Consider the following 14,292-nt stretch of genomic DNA (forward strand, 5'->3'; position numbering starts at 1 on the left):
AGAATATCCCAATAATCGGTTCATACAGTAAACAATAGATTTCATGATCCATAAATCAGAAACGATTATATTTTCCAGTGAAAACATGTAACCAGAAAGCACATATCAGGTAGCCATAGTTTATAAACAGTAAATCAATACATCAGTAAATCAGAATATCGAACAGTTAAAAGATTCAGTAAAATAGTAACTTTAGTAAATCACATTTCAGGACAGATAAAATAATCATATAGCACATAGGGAACACATTATAGGATCCAGTTATTTTTCGGGGGTACTTGGTATTTATCAGGTAGGGAGCCACGAAATTTTTGCAAACTAATTGAATTTCAGAATGAGATCCCTATAAAAAAATGGTTTGATAGCTAACGAATTCATTAGTCATTCAGGAAGTGATTTATCAATATCATAATATTCAGATATATCAGCAAGGTATTCAGGAATTATTTCATCAAAATTTATTTAGGATTCAAACATTCGTAAAGTGATTCCATCAATCAGGCTTATAAGGGTATTTTAGTCATTTGATTCTTGAGAAATTTGATAAATTAGTTTAATAAGGGCATGCATCGATTTATAGGATTCCAGATTTTAAACATTTTAACAGGTTTCTGTTGAGTTAATCAATTGACGGAATTGGCCAAGAGGGGGGGTGAATTGGCAATAAAAATTTTGGTGAAAGCTTTTGCAGAAAATTGAAAGAAATTGCACAACGATTTAGAGTGGTTCGACTTTCTCAACCAAAGTCTACGTCTACTACCTTAGCTATCCACACTAAGGATTTTCCACAAATTCACTAATTTGTCTTTCTTTTTAGGACAAAAAGTAACCTTACAAACCCTCAAGAATTATACCCCAAATTCTTGAGAACACTCTCTCCCAAAGAGAACAATACAAATTTGCAAACTTACAAGGAAATCCTCACAAGGTAGATTGTTTGCACAATTCTAGAACAAAGAAAAGAACACTCAAGAATGAATACAATTGAGCACAATAAGTGTTCTTGAAAGCAAAATGAATATTGAATGAAAAATAGGCTTGAAATGCTCAAACTTGAGGTTTGATATTTCTCTTTGTTTCTCTCTTAATTCTAGTTGCTTGATGTTTCTTGTTATTGATCAATGACTTCTAAGCTTGCTTAAATATACATTGAATCACTTCTGAACGTTGAGGATCATTAATGAAGATAATATAGCTGTTTTAGTGTGAAATCAATTAATAAAACAGTTTGGAGTGTGGGAGGAATCGATACCCCTTAGGGGGAATCGATTCCCTAAGTGTAAAATTCAAATATTTCGACCATTACACAAGGGCGAATCGGTACCCCCTAGGGGGGAATCGGTTCCCTCCGAGCATACTGGAATTCTCGGAGCCAAACCATTCAGGGGGAATCGGTACCCCCTTAGGGGGGAATTGGTTCCCTCTGAGCAATCTGGAATTTTTGGCTTTGAGATGGTTCGAAATATTTTGTAAAATCGTTTTGAAATTATTTTAAGATTAAAACTTAATTTTACACTTGAGTAAGGATTAAAAATGACATTTGAAAGATTTGGAGTAATATTTTGATATTCGAATAATTATATCGAATATACTTAGAAAATCTTTTTGGAAAATCTTAAAATTCATTTAACTTAATTTGTTATATCAAAATATCAAAATGTTTTCAACAATCTCCCCCTTTTTGATATAACAAAACATTTTAGTAGTTTTAAGATTTTGAAATCAAAAACGACGTTTTTGAAAAATTACTCCCCCTTACTTTAACACTTCTCCCATTTAAAATATTTAACACTTCTCCCCCTTTTTGTTAAATCAAAAAGATTCGTAAAAGATTTTAAACAAGGTTTTTGAAATCATTTAGCCAATTTGATTATAGTTTAAGCAGCTAAGATTACAATCAAGAGAAACGTTAGCCATTAGTTTCATAATCAATATTCATAAACAACGTGATATGGCAAAATTGGTCATATTGCTAAAGTGATGTAAATGATGCAATAATGAATAAATTTAACCACATAATATATAAGTTCAAACATCCAAACAAATCCAAAGTCTAACAATCCACAAAATCAAACAATCCAAAATATTCAAAATGTTGAAACAATAATCTTTTAGTTCAAAGTTCTAAAGCTAAACACGGAATCAAACATCCGGATCGGGAGGAGGAAAACGAGCTCGCATAGCGGCCATCTCGTGTGAGAGTGCATCAATACGTTCATTCATCGAAGCGTTGTTTGTGCGCATCTCTCGGAGGATTTCTAATTGTTGAGCTCCCATTGTGGATAAATGAGACTCTATAGAAGTAAAGCGCGAATCCATGGTAGCATATCGGAAATCGAATGTCTCCATAAAAGATTAAAAATATGGAGGCATTTGATGCGTTTGTTGGGCTTGCTCCTCGGGCTGTTCAGGCTCATCTTCACCTTCATCGATGTCTCGCATTAATTGTTGAAGCTCAGGATCGTCGTCAGCTTCTGGTTGAGCTCGTGAAGAACTAGCTCCCAGAGTATTTTCAGACGATCGAACCCATTCACCGGTTTCCTTATCCTTTATCCATCCCGCTCTTGTTAAAGAAAGAAGATTAATTTGTTTCTTTAGAGGAAATGAGGCATCTAGACCTACTCTAAGCCCGACTTTCGAAAATAGATTACTCAAAATGCAACCGTAAACTAGAGATGAATAGAGTTTCTTGTTAGGAACAAGATTTACGGTTTCAACAATTTCAGCAAAAATGATCTGAGGTAGGTTTATTTTAATACTGTTTTCGAAACAATATAACCACCAAAGATCCAAGGCTCTAAGAGTAGAATAACGACCTCCGGATGGTCGAAACCACCAAGAAATCATTAGATGAAGAAAATGTTCATGAAGGTCTAAGACACTTGCACTATCCCTTCTTTTATAACGAGATCCTAAGATTTGTTTTTCATTTGAAATACCATCATTATCTAATCTGAATGCATTGGCTTTGTAAGCCAAGTCAATATATAAGAATTGTCCTAGGAGGTAGGAACGAACTCCTATGGTTTCGGTTTCAGTTCGGTTTTTAACACAAACGGCATTAGAATAGAAGATACAAACAAGTTGATGGTAGACAATGGGTTCAAGATCAAAAAGTTTATCAAATTTCCACTCTTGTAAAAGAGGAAGATATTTAAAATTAATATCTAACATAGCTTGACGAGAAGGGATACGTTTTTCTCTAATTTTGTAAGAGTCGAAATATTGATAATACAAAAAACGATGATTTCTAGGACCAGGATGATTGAAGCACGAGTTTTGGATAGTCAAATTAGGATCAATGGGATTAGGATTAGGAATTGGAATTTCAGGAATAGGAGGAGGATTTGGAGGTGGATTTGGTTGATGGTATGAACGACTAGATGATGACCTAGCTCGTTTAGGATTGGAAATGGTTTAGGAAATCGGAATAGAATGGATAACCTGCAATTTAGAAAACACATGTATGCAATTCAATCAATCCCAAAACTCAATTGAGTCCTCAATATTTCAAGGTTCTCTAATTCAATCCTAATGGGCAAAGTTTTTGAAAACTATTGAAAAATAAGATTTTGAAAAACAATATATGTATAGTTTTCATAACAACAACATAATTCAATCAAAACACAATAATTTGAAAGACAATTTTTATTATTATTTCGAAAATTTCAAATATTTTGGAAAATTCTTGTGTTTTTGATGAAATTAGTTGTAATATCTAGTTTCTAATCACTAATCAATCAATTCTCGATCACTATTTCTACCTAGAACTAATTAAAACTAGTCCTATGTTCAAAATCAATGAAATAGAGAGTTTAGAAAATTTTACCTAGAAAGATGAGATTGAGTGGATTTTGATGTTGTTTGCACGATTTTAATGATGCTAGCAGGTTTAGGAGATGATGTTTGAAGTGAATTCCGATTAAAATCGTTGATTTGAGGCAAAATAGAAATTTGAGAGAGTAGAGGAGGAGAAATGACGTGAATGAGAGAAGAAGAGGGTTTGAGGTTTTAAGGGTTCTGCCCGTGTTAAAATCCAGAACCCCAGGGGGGTATCGATTAACTCTGCACCAAAATGCTAAAATCCGATTTTAAACACACAAAATGCTAAATTAATTTTCTCTAGTGGTATTGGCAACTCATATATTGAAAATTAATCATGTTCAAATAATCAAATTATTCTTTAAACGATATTTGAACACAAAATTAATTTTTTTCATCAAGAATCAAAACTCCCCCTAACTAATAGCAATGAATGCAATATAAAATTAGCATTTTTCATTTAGTCTTAAAAGTGCTAAAATTATTTTAAACACTAAGTGAAGATAGGTTGGTCAAACCTAATTCTCTCCTAAGTGTCCAAAATCTTTCCTTGTTTAAAGGTTTTGTAAAGATATCCGCTAATTGGTGCAAAGTATCAACAAATTCTAGAACTACATCTTCCTTAGTGACATGGTCTCTAATGAAGTGATGTCTTATTTTAATGTGCTTAGTTCTAGAGTGTTGGATGGGATTTTTAGCGAGACAAATAGCACTAGTATTGTCACACTTGATAGGAATGGTACCAACTTCAATTCCATAATCAAAAAGTTATTGTTTCATCCATAAAACTTGTGCACAACAACTACCAGCTGAAATGTATTCGGCTTCAGTGGTAGATAATGCAACACAATTTTGTTTCTTTGAAAACCAAGAAATCAGCATATTTCCAAGGAATTGGCAAGTACCGGAGGTGCTTTTCCTATTTAATTTGCATCCTCTATAATCCGCATCAGAAAAAGCATGCAAGCTAAAGCTAGAGTCTCTAGGATACCAAAGTCCTAAACTAGGAGTGTCCTTAAGGTATCTAAAGATTCTCTTAACAGCTAGTAAATGTGATTCCTTAGGGCATGATTGAAATCTAGCACATAAGCAAACACTAAACATAATGTCTGGTCTACTTGCAGTTAGATAAAGTAGAGATCCAATCATTGACCTATATAATTTAACATCTACACATTTACCTCCTTCATCTAAGTCAAGCTTTGTTGAAGAGCTCATTGGAGTGTCATGAGGTTTGCCATTTTCCAGTCCAAACTTCTTAAGCATGTCTTTGACGTATTTAGCTTGATTGATGAAGATGCCATCTTTTCTTTGCTTTATTTGTAGTCCCAAGAAAAATGAGAGCTCCCTCATCATGCTCATTTCGAATTCACTTTGCATTAGCTTAGAAAATTCTTGGCAAAGAACATCATTAGTAGAACCAAATATTATATCATCAACATAAATTTGAACTACTAATAAATCTTTACCTTTGTGCTTTAAAAACAATGTAGTGTCAACCTTCCCTTTTGAAAAACCATTTTCAATTAAAAAATTTGACAATCTTTCATACCAAGCTCTAGGAGCTTGTTTTAAACCATAAAGCGCTTTTGTCAATTTAAGAACATGATCTGGAAATTTTGAATCTTCAAAACCTGGAGCTTGTTCCACATACACTTCTTTCTTTATAAAACCATTTAAAAATGCACTTTTAACATCCATTTGATATAATTTAAATTCATGAAAACATGTAAATGCTAATAACATTCTAATTGCTTCCATCCTAGCTACGGGAGCGTATGTTTCATCATAGTCTATGCCCTCTTCTTGAGTATACACTTGAGCAACAAGTCTAGCCTTGTTTCTCACTATATTACCACTCTCATCAAGCTTATTCCTAAATACCCATCTAGTACCTACAGTAGATTTATTACTAGGCCTTTCAACTAATGTCCATACTTTACTTCTCTCAAATTGATTTAATTCTTTGCATAGCCATGATCCAATGTTCATCATTTAATGATTCTTTAATATTTTTAGGCTCTATGCATGAAATAAATGCAACATAATTACAAATATTTCTAAGAGAAGATCGAGTTGTTACCCCTTTGGATGGATCACCTATAATCTCACCATCCTTGACATAGTTGTACTCTCTTGGATAAGATACTTCCCTTTCTTCAATGGTTGGATTCTCGAGGGGATCATGAGTTTCCTCATATTTCGTTTCTTCTTTTGATGATGATTCTCCAACGTCATGTCTAACGTCATTTGTATTTATAATACCTACATCATCATTAACATAAGAATCCTTCCTTGGAAGGGGATTATCATCGAAAACAACATGTATAGACTCTTCTACAACTAAAGTTCTTTTATTAAATACTCGATAAGCTTTAGAATTTAAGGAATAACCCAGAAAAATTCCTTCATAACTTTTAGCATCAAATTTGCCAAGGTTTTCTTTACCGTTGTTCAAAACAAAACATTTACATCCAAAAGGATGAAAATAGCTAATGTTAGGCTTTTTATTTTTGAAAATTTCATATTAAGTTTTCTTTAAAATAGGCCTAATCATTACTCGATTTACAATATAACAAGCGGTATTTGTGGCTTCTGCCCAAAACTATTTTGGCAAATTATTTTCACAAAGCATGGTTCTAGCCTTTTCTTCTAAAGTTCGAATTTTCCTCTCAACAACTCCATTTTGTTGAGGGGTTCTAGGTGCTGAAAAATTGTGACTAATACCATTAGAATTACAAAACTCAGTGAATCGAAGATTTTCAAATTCAGTGCCATGATCACTCCTAACACTAGTTATAGAGTAACCTTTATCGTTTTGGATTACTTTTGAAAACGTGATGAATTTTTCTAATACTTCATCTTTAGTACTTAAGAATAGAACCCAAGTATATCTAGAATAGTCATCTACCAAGACAAATGCATATTGTTTTCCACCCAAGCTAGTAGTCCTAGTTGGCCCAAAAAGATCTATATGGATCAATTGTAATACTCTACTAGTTGATACGTCATTAATGGATTTAAAAGAAACTCGCTTTTGTTTTCCTTTAGTACAAGCATCACATATTTTATCATTATCAAATTTAAGCTTAGGCAACCCTCGAACTAAATCACCTTGAGTTAGTCGTTGCAAAACACTCATACTAGCATGTCCTAGTCTCCTATGCCATAACCAACTATCATGCTCATCCTTAGCAACTAGGCACAAATTATTCATATCAATAGAATCTAAATGCACCATGTATATGTTTCCTATTCTATGACCAACAAGCATAATCCGATTAGATTCAATGTCAATGACTTTACAACCATTAATATCAAACATGACATTGAATCCCTTATCACAAAATTGACTAATACTCAATAGATTATGCTTTAATCCATTCACATATAAAACATTCTTAATTTGTATGGAAGAGGTATTACCAATAGTACCAATACCTTCAATGTGACCTTTTGAATCATCACCAAAAGTCACTTCTCCTCCATTTTTGGCGTTAAGCTCAATGAACCGATTTTTGTCTCCGGTCATGTGTCTTGAGCATCCACTATCAAGTTACCATGAATTTGGATTTTTTTCCCGTGCCTTGTAGCAATGCTCCTTTTCCTACAAACATAGATTAATTTCTAATTTTTGGTACCCAAATTCTTTTGGGTCCATATTCATTAGTTTCCAAAATCCTAGTCCCCTTAGGTATCCATTTGTGTAGGATATCCTTATCTTTAGTAGTAATGAGCTCTTTAGGAACCCATATACTTCTAATGATTTTTCCATTAGAGGTTCTTTGGGGACCTCTATGATTGTAGTTTTTAAAACTTTTTCTAACAAAGTTGGATTTTGAATTTTCTCCATTTTCAAAACGTTTTGTTCTAACTTTATCAAAAGAAGTTTTAAGATCATCAATTTTCTTTTGATGATCATCATTGACCTTTGAAAGTAAATTTTGCAAATCCAAATTTTTCTTTTCAAACTCTTCTAGATTGATTTGCAAATCTTTGATTTTACTTTCAAGATCGTTGTTGGTTTTGGATATGAGTTTATTTTCATTTTTCAATTTTGAAACATCATTTTTATATTTTAAAAACAATTTCTCATAATCCATAGCCAACCCATTATATTCCTCTAATAACTCATCATAGGATAAATCATCAAAATCAGATGAGTTAGAGGTTACCTTAGAATCTTCCCCGAATACCATCAAGCACAAGTTTGCTACTTCTTGTTCCTCTTCATCGGAACCTTCTTCATCGCTCCATGTAGCCATATGAGCCTTGTGCTTAATTTTTGATTGACCCTTTCTCTTCAGTTGTGGGCAATCATATTTGACATGCTCCGACTTTTTGCATTCATAGCAAATGATCGGGTCCTTCTCTTTTGGTTCATTTTTGAGGCCTTCATTTCGTTTGAATTTTCTTCCTCGGTAAGGTGTCATCATTTTTCTGAACCGTTTGGCAAACAATGCCATTCCCTCGTCATCTTCATCCGAATCACTCTCATTTTTTATGGATTTGAGAGCGACTCCAATGTTTTTCTTCTTTGCATTCTCCTTTGGTGTCTCTTCAATCTTATCAAGGTCCACCTCATCTTCAAGAATCATTTCATGAGTGAGGAGTGAACCGATTAGCTCTTCAAGAGTTAAGGATGTTACATCCTTAGACTCGATGATTGTTGTCTTCTTTGATTGCCACGATTTTGGGAGGGAGTAGACTAACTTCCTCACAAGCTTTTCATTTGAAATGATCTCTCCATATGATTTGAGACCATTGACAATCGTTGAGAATCTATCCGTCATAGCTTTGATATATTCATTTGGTTTCATCCTAAAATTTTCATAGCTATGCGTTATAATACTAATTTTAGATTTCTTTACCTCATCGGTACCTTCATGAGTGACTTGAAGTTTGTCCCATATTTTTTTGGTGGTTGTACAAGATGAAACTCTTCCGTATTCATCTGGTCCAAGAGCACAAAATATGATATGGATGGCTTTGGAGTTGAGTTGGAACATTTTTGTCTCTCCTTCACTCCATAATCTTGGATGAGTGAGAGGCTTGAAGTATCATTCTTCTACCACATTCCATGCTCCCATGTCACTTACTTGAATGAAGTACATCATCCTATTTTTCCAATAGGCATAATTAGCCCCATTGAAGAAAGAAGGCTTGTTGACGGGCATCGAATCGAGACCGGAGTCGAAGTTTGAAGTAGAGGCCATTGATGACTTTGACTTTGATTATCGATGTAACTCTTTCCGAATCGACTCAAGAGGCGATTAAACCTTCAAATGAGTTAGGCTCTGATGCCAATTGTTGAGTTAATCGATTAACGGAATTGGCCAAGAGGGGGGTGAATTGGCAATAAAAATTTTGGTGAAAGCTTTTGCAGAAAATTGAAAGAAATTGCACAGCGATTTAGAGTGGTTCGACTTTCTCAACCAAAGTTTACGTCCACTACCTTAGCTATCCACACTAAGGATTTTCCACAAATTCACTAATTTATCTTTCTTTTGAGGACAAAGAGTAACCTTACAAACCCTCAAGAATTATACCCCAAATTCTTGAGAACACTCTCTCCCAAAGAGAACAATACAAATTTGCAAACTTACAAGGAAATCCTCACAAGGTAGATTGTTTGCACAATTCTAGAACAAAGAAAAGAACACTCAAGAATGAATAAAATTGAGCACAATAAGTGTTCTTGAAAGCAAAATGAATATTGAATGAAAAATAGGCTTGAAATGCTCAAACTTGAGGTTTGATGCTTTCTCTTTGATTCTCTCTTGATTCTAGTTGCTTGATGTTTCTTGTTATTGATCAATGGCTTCTAAGCTTGCTTAAATACACCTTGAATCACTTCTGAACATTGGGGGATCATTAATGAAGATAATATAGTCGTTTTAGTGTGAAATCAATTAATAAAACAGTTTGGAGCGTGGGGGGAATCGGTACCCCTTAGAAGGAATCGATTCCCTGAGTGTTAAATTCAAATATTTCGACCGTTACACAGGGGGTAATTGGTACCCCCTAGGGGGAATCGGTTCCCTCCGAGCATACTGGAATTCTCGGAGCCAAACCATTCAGGGGGAATCGATACCCCCTTAGGGGAGAATCGGTTCCCCTTTAGGGGGAATCGGTTCCCTCTGAGCAATATGAAATTTTTGGCTTTGAGATGGTTTGAAATATTTTGTAAAATTGTTTTGAAATTATTTTAAGATTAAAACTTAATTTTACACTTGAGTAAGGATTAAAAATGACATTTGAAAGATTTGGAGTAATATTTTGATATTCGAATAATTATATCGAATATACTTAGAAAATCTTTTTGGAAAATCTTAAAATTCATTTAACTTAATTTGTTATATCGAAATATCAAAATGTTTTCAACAGTTTCTAATTCAAATCGCATTGTACAATCCCAGCAAAGGCAATACTTATCAAGAATACATATAGAGAAAACTTCACGAATGTTCATTTCTTAAAAGTGACTGCACTGTAGAATTGAACTGATCACCTTTAGAACCATCTTTGGATTGATCATGAGGGTTTAATTACTTCTCATATTGTATCAGTATTAGGGCTGAACGACCTACTTAGGTCATACTTTATAAACCTCAAGGGCGTTACCGTATTTAAAGCTTCACTGTTATCTTCAAAATTTATCCAAGACATTTGCTCAATCCAAGTCATGAGGGTATTTAGGTTATTTTGGTATTCAATGTTGATTTATTCATTTTGGAGCTTAAAGGTATTTAGTCATTACAAGGCTTGGATTTTGGTCATTTCCTTCAATCCAGTCTTTCCATTTAATTCAAATTTTCCGAACAATTCAAACATAAATAGTAGTTCCAGTGTTATAGCCTTTAGGTATTTGTTGACAAATTAATAATTCTAGGTCTTGTACCTTCTCAGATGTTAAGATATGATTATTAGTGACTTCCCAAACAAATCAGGAATTTAACAGGTGAATCAGTACTTTATCGGATTAAATACGAATTCTCAGGGTACTTTCACTATTAGGGTCAGTCCGAACTATTTTTACCTCATATGGATAATTTTGTAATTTCTTAACCAGGTGATCCCTATATTAAGACATTAACGAAAATAATTAGAATTCAAAGATTCTGAGGTTGATTGTTTTATTGGTTAATCACTGAACCTGAAATTATTTCTTATCAGTCTTCTAGTGTCTTATTCGTGTAATATGAGTCTTATTTAGTTTAATTACTTTTCATCGCATTTGGATTGAGTTTAGAAATATATTAATTACACACATGTAACCAAACATATTCATATATACATTAACTAATGCCAACATGTTCTATTAAGCTCCATTTGATCACCATCGAACTTTAATTCCACGTCCCATAATGTCTCGGATACATGGAAAAACCAATTACATTAGAAGCAAGACTTAAATATCAAAATTCGTATTGAATCGGAAGAAAAAATGCCAAAAACAACTTACCGAGTTTGAATTTGGCAAAATGAACTTCGAATTTAGACTCAAGATGCCGAAAAACATCAAATGTGACTTTTCAGAAAATTTAACTTTTTTGTCAAAGTCAATGTCAACACTGGTCAAATTCAACGACCAGTCAAAGTCAACGTGTTGACTCTATCCGAGTTGACTCAATCAAGTTGACTCAGTGAGTTGACTCTGCTTAATCCGGTTCATTCTGACTGGACCGATTCCAGAATGCTCCTGGATCGACGAATGAATTCAGCCCGCACTACCGGCGTATGGTGACGCGTGTGGTAGCGACGTGGTTATTTTGACTGGCCGATTATCCCCGATTCATCTACACACTCAATTTAGCCAAAATCAACCCAAAATCACGGCAAAAATACACTAAAGCTCATTGGAAGTCAATCGAGAACTTACCTCAATGACGAACAGCGAAAAATAACGACAACGCGAAGACCCACCAGTTTGGATTTGAACGCACGGTGCCAGAGAAGCCAACAGAGGTAGCGATGAGATGTGTGGTGGCTTGATCGACGACAAATGAGGGAAAATCAAGCGTGGTTTGGGGTTTTTTGTGATACTTCCATGGCTTTTTTTACGCCGATCGATGATGATTCTCGGTGAGATGGGGCTTGGGTTTTGGTCGTCGATCGATAGCGAACCTAATGGTGGCGACGGCGGACTGAACGGTGGTCGAACGACAGCGTATTCGGGGAGGCGACGTGTAGCTAGGTTTGGAATTTTGGGGGGAATTGATTTTGGGGATTTTGGGTATATATGACCCAACTTTAAACGTATAATATATATATTTAATAAAATATACCCAACATTATCCTAGCCTAAACAGCTAGGGCATGGGTAGCCTTCTCGGGGAATAGGGGTTTGAATCCTCGCAGCCATCAACTCCATTTCTTTTTTTTTCTTTGCCTGTAGAAAAAGAGAAAATTCAGGGTTAAATCCCTGAACTTCCTACAAATTCTAAACCAAACTGTAAGTTTTGAAAACTTGTAATTTAATCACTAAATTAATTAAATAAATTTATAATTTTTATTTCAAAATGGGTGTTGTGATACACATAACAATATGCTTGAGGAAATCTGGAGATTGGAATTGTTAGAATATGTGCCCTATCTACCTCGTTAAAAATGGCATTAACGAGGCCCTCCTTCCATCGCTTAGTCTCATCATCAATTAGGCCAGACACCACAGAGACCGAATCATTATGAGGGGAAGAGACCAAGGTTGGTTCTTTACCTAGTAACCAAAAGTCATTCTAGATAGAAATCAAGCCCCCCGTTCCCTTTTTCCAACGGATACCCTTCTCCAACAGCTTCTGAGCACTCCAAATGCTTCTCCATAGATAAGAAAGACTGGAACCAAGCCGAACATTCCTAAAATTACTCCCTGGAAAGTATTTTTCTCGCAATAAACAACCTATCAGTGAATACGAATTCTCTAGAAAACGTCATCCCTGTTTTGCCAATAGAGCCACATTAAATTTTGACATGTCCCTAAAGCCCATGCCTCCATCTTCTTTAAAGCGCACAAATGCTCCCAAGCAAGAACACAAATGTATTACTCTTTTTTTGCTCCAACCTTTGCCACCAACATTTCTCCATAATGCTTTCGATTTCCTTACAAAGAGACTTTGGGAAAAGGAAATAGAACATCGTGAATAGAGGAATTGCCTGGAGAACAGCCTTAATAAAAATTTCCTTACCCCCTTGAGATAATGTATGAATACTCCAATTACAAACTCTGCCTTTCAACTTATCCTTCAAATACAAAAAAGTTCCTTTTTTGTTATGACCAACTAAAGCTGAGAGTCCCAAATATTTTTCAGGATTTGTAGAACTTTGAACCCCCATAATCCGTCGAACATCTCCACGGTTTGAATCTGAAACATTTGTGCTAAAAAACAAGCCTGACTTTTTAAAGTTGATTATTTTCCCTGAGCTTTCACCATAAATTCGTAAGATTTCTTTTAGACCAGCCGTGTCAACGCCAACGCCTCTCCAAACACCAAACTATTGTCAACAAAAAACAAATGGGAAATTTTAGGAGCATAACGATTTACCTAAACCCCCATAGCAATATCTGATAGTTCTGCCAGTCGAAGAAGTGAAGAGAGACCCTCTCATCAAAGTAGAAATAGGTAAGGACTGAGCAGAGCGCCCTATCGGAGACCCCTAGAGAGAGAAAAACTCTAGTCCACCAAACCATTCACTATAACTGAATAAGATATTAAGCTCACACATCAACTAATAAAATTAATCCAGGACGGAGAAAAACGCAACCGAGACATAACAACCCTTACAAAATGTTATTCTACCCTGTCATAAGCCTTGCTCATATCTAGATTCAAAGCAAAGTAACTTTTTCGACCCTCTCTCTTGCGGATAAAAGAGTGTAACAATTCATAGGCAGTAATTATATTATCAGTAATTAATCTACCTTTTATGAATGAACTTTGCGCCTCATCCACACAAACATCAAGAACCTCCTGGAAATGGAACACAATCATCTTTGAAACTATCTTATAAATGACGTTACGCAAGCTAATAGGCCGAAATTGTTTGAGCTTAGTGGGTTATTCCACCTTAGGGATTAGCACAATTATTTGTGATTGATTTCTTCAAAATCAAAGGAGCCACAAATAAGACCGATACAGTAATCAGCGATATGTCAGGTTTACACCTGAAATATCAAGAAAAGATTGAAGGAATAGAGAAGAAAATTAGGTTTACAGAAAGAAGTTCAATATTTCATTCATAAAATCCGTTTTTTCCCATTACAGTCCATATATTACTCAGCTTATCCAATTATTTATTGACAGTTGGTATTCATTCTAACAATATAACCGTTCCAGGTCCAGCTCAACCATGGCCCACCTCAACTTAATCTGTTGACTTCTTCAGCCCACTTACCCTCCTTAGCCCGGTTACCATCATCCCTTCTTATCATCCACGCTATCATCTAGTAAAGCATCAGGTAATTTCTAAATC

Source organism: Hibiscus syriacus, unplaced genomic scaffold (assembly GCF_006381635.1).
Source record: "Hibiscus syriacus cultivar Baekdansim isolate YM2019G1 unplaced genomic scaffold, ASM638163v2 tig00110346_pilon, whole genome shotgun sequence".
NCBI classification, from domain to species: domain Eukaryota; kingdom Viridiplantae; phylum Streptophyta; class Magnoliopsida; order Malvales; family Malvaceae; genus Hibiscus; species Hibiscus syriacus.